General features: G+C 53.0%; 1 non-coding gene across 1 annotated transcript; it reads right to left on the bottom strand.

Moving 5' to 3' along the window:
• Positions 1 to 1,484: 1,484 nt before the first annotated feature.
• TRNAW-CCA lies at positions 1,485 to 1,556 on the bottom strand. The gene has a single exon. It is a non-coding gene; the product is annotated as a tRNA-Trp (tRNA).
• Between the last annotated feature and the right edge of the window lie 2,370 nt (positions 1,557 to 3,926).

A 3,926-nucleotide genomic window follows, 5' to 3' on the forward strand; every position in this document is an offset into this window, starting at 1 on the left:
TGGGGTGGGTCTCTCTGCTGGGAGGTCCCTGGAGGTCTGGTCTGGTAGGGATGCTGGTGGGGTGGCCAGTCTGGTGAACCTTCACACTGTGGCCTGGGTCCGGCGGGCCGGGGCGGTGGACCTCACCAGTATGCTGGGTCTCCTCTCAGCTCCATGGCCCTCACATCCCTTCTGGGTCTTCAGGAGCTTCAGGGCCTTGAACTTGGTGCCACAGAGGACACAGTAAAAGGCTAGGCACAGCTGGTGGAAGCGCCATAGATGTTTGTGCAGGTCATTGTGTGACCTGTATTGTCTTGGCAGGTGGCAGGTTGGGCAGAGCAGGTTCACAGGGAGGGAGAAGGGGAGGAATGTGAGCACTGCCTCGTTTGCACCCTTGCTTGGGGTGTCTATTGGGGGGGGGGGGGGGGGGGGGGGAGGGGGGGGGGTTCAGTGTCAGGGAGGTCTGGGGCTCCTCCACCAGAGTGGGGAGGTCCTTGGTAGTGTCCTCCTTGGGACCACCAAGGTCTGGGGGGCATCACCACTCGGGGCCTGCTGTCATTGCCAAGCAGCTGTGGGGGTCTGGAGGGGTCCACCATCACTCAGGGTGCTTTGCCGTCGTCCGGGGGGCATCCTCAGGATCTGGGGTCCTCTGCCGGGAGGCGGCTCTCATCATCCAGGGTTCTGGACTCTGAGAGTCTCGCTGACTCTGTGGGTCTGCCAATGGCTGGGGGTCTGCCACTGCCTGTTGGGGTCCTGATGTCATGGGAGCGGTGCGTTGGGGTTCATTGCCGACTCAAGTTCACTGGTCCATCCTCCTGGGAGGGTCCTCTGGAACCTGCAGTCAGGGGTCCGCCATAGCTGGGGATCTCCTGGCGTAACTCGAGTGTTCTTGTCAGTGGATCAGGGCATCATTGGCACCTGGGGGTGTTTTGTCCATGTTCCATCCTCTGAGTACAGGCGTTTGCCTACTTCCATCTGGGGGGGGGGCCCTGGTCTTTGGCTACTGGCCCGAATCAGGGTTTTCGCATTTTCGGGTCTGGCAAACTGTAAGACCCTTCAGTTACTCACCTGAGCAACACAGTCACTTGTGCAACCAGCACTCTTTTGGACATACTGGGGGCACTGCCTTCCCTAGCCCGTCAGGACTGACAAGAGCCCACGCTGCACCAGAGGGAAGAAAAGAGGGCTGCTAGTCAGTTCCCTTTCTAAGACAATCATTCAGGCAGTCTGCTGGACTAGGTTGGTGCTGGTCCTGGAGGTAGTGCAATACTAGGCCAGGCACAGGAAAATAGAAGCGGTTCTCTGTCTTTCCAGCAATTAAACTGATAAGAACAGATTGCATTATATTAGTAGATGTTAAGAGTTATGAGTCCCAAAAGATGATAAAGCCAGTAGGGAAATACAAATCACACGAGAGGGATGGGGGTGAGGAGGAGAACACAACTAGGTTACAGAAAATACAATGTTAGCCAACTAAGTCTGGGGGTGGGAAAAAGGGACACTACTGACCCTGGTGTGATTTGAACACACAGCCTTCTGATCTGGAGTCAGACGCGCTGCCGTTGCGCCACAGAGTCAGCTATACTTTAAATGAGCCACAGATCTATATAGAGCTGTACAGACTCTTTTTTTCCTGCAATACACAGTGTTTATACTAGATGCTGATGAACTTTTCTAATTCAAGCTCAACAGGGAAAGCTTACTGTTATCCTCTTGTTTCTTCTTATGGGCTGATCCAGTTGAACATATCCATTGTTCACCTGGATTGAACATATCCATTGTTCAAATAAAACACAAAGATGTTTTAGTTCAAAAGCGCACCGCCACCAGTTTCTCAGCACTGATGCACATTTCACCATTTATACAAATGCACACAATGCAGCACCAGGCGCATCAGCTTGCGTGCAGAGCAGACTTGATTAAAGCAGAATCGAATTAGAGCAGAATCAAGTCTGCTCCAATGTGCTGGATCTCTGGCGCATTGGAGAAGACAAATGTATATGTATAAATGCCCTTGGGACTTTTTTCCATGTGCTCCAGGATGGGGAGTGGGGTCTTTTAATTAAAGTGGCTCTTGGGAGCCTCTCTTCTTAAAACACCCATAGCGTTTCATGAATCCAGTGTCCCGCATTTTCAAATGGCAGCGGGGGCACTTTAACTAAAACTCATTGAACGAGCTTTACTTAAAGCACCACCACCATTTTGAAACATAGGGATGCTGAATACACAAGACGCTGCAGCATACTGGAGCACTGTGATTAGAACACTCCAGCAGACTTGATTAATATAATCGGAATGTATTAAAGCATGTGTATAGGTGCTTGTGGGTATTAAGGACCTGACAGATGTTACATTTGTTGCAAATTATATGCAAGTATTCCACAACAAAAGGTAGCATTGCAATTGGCCACACATTAATATTATCATGGGATACCACTGTGCCACAAAGAAGTTGCTGTTTCAATGAACGACTTTGTGGCTGATCTACCATTTTTATCCAAGACAAATTGGTATAACATCTGCCAAGTTATAACTAGTTTTGTGATAGTCACATATAATGCACAACAAACCTAACATCTACCAGGGCCTAAGATCTTTGTTTTTATTTCCTGGCTCTGGAAGATGATTGTAGGGTAATGATTATAAAAAGCAGAGTTAAATATAACAGTATTCCATCCAGTTGGGATCGTTGTTGGGGTCTGAATCTTGATCCTGTGGATGTAAGAGGATGAAGTTGTATCACTTGACCTCTTACACCAGAAGTGGCCAAAATACGGCCCGCAGGTCGGATCTGGCCCACCTGGCAACTTTGCCTACCAGTTCACTGTATCTGGCCTGGCTCCAGGCTGTCCCTGCTGTACTCATATTGGGCTGAGCCCGGTTTGCTCCCATGGGGGCAGGGCAGCACATGCTGCGCTCCCACCCATGCCCACAGTACAGCCCTGATTCTATCCCCGCAGGTAGGAAAGTGGTGGCAGCAGGTAGGGGAAGTGGTGGTGGTGGCAGTGGCAAGGGTGGGGAAGCGGCAGTGGGCAGATGGAGGGAGAGGAGGGAAGAGAACAGGGTAGCAGGTAGGTGGGAAGGTAGGATACTGGCAGGTGAAGGATGGCAGGGGGTGGTGGGTGGCTAGCAGGGGAGTGGTGGTGGTGATAGCAGTGGTGGTAGCGGTGGCGGTGGCGGACAGGTGGAAGTGATGGTGGTGGCAGGCAGGAGCAAAGCGGCAGCTGGGCAGGAGCATGGGGCCTGCGCCAGTGCCCTGGGGCCAGGGCCTACAGGGAACTTGGGTAAGGCGATGGGAGAACAGAACACAGGATGGCAGAGGTGCAGGGTCTGCATGACTCCATCATGAGGGGCTTGCATGCACTTCTCAGGCTCTCCACTCAAGCTGTGCGCCTCTGGGGGGAACCCCACATGATAGAACCAGCAGCCCAGTCTCACTCACTGCTATGTGCAGGTCATGGGGAATGGCAAAGAGCTCTGCGCTATGGAGCTGGGCCAGCTCCACCCCTTTTTCTGCTGCCCCAGTCGAACCCTATGTCCTGCACCTCAACCTTCATCATGTGGAGCTTCTCCTGGTGGCGTGGGGTTCAGGCATGTAAGCCCCATGCAATGGAGCTGGTGGCCTGGCCACATGCAGTCTTGCACCACCAAGAGGCTGCACCTGCTGCTGCTGCTGGCGGCAGGGGCTGTGCACAATGGGGGGGCATTTGTAGGGGGACCCTCCACACACACCCACACCCCGCCAGCCATCCTCCCCCTCCACACACCCAACCCACACATCCCCAAAAACACCCCCTACATACCCACAATATCCCCCCACACCTCCACCCCCACACCTCACATACACACACACCTATATCCCCTACAAAACCCATACCCACCCACACCCCTCATACCTACCCACACCCCCCACATGCATCCACACAACACCTACACCCCACATACAC

This window comes from Alligator sinensis, unplaced genomic scaffold (genome assembly GCF_000455745.1).
Source record: "Alligator sinensis unplaced genomic scaffold, ASM45574v1 scaffold66_2, whole genome shotgun sequence".
Taxonomy (NCBI): domain Eukaryota; kingdom Metazoa; phylum Chordata; order Crocodylia; family Alligatoridae; genus Alligator; species Alligator sinensis.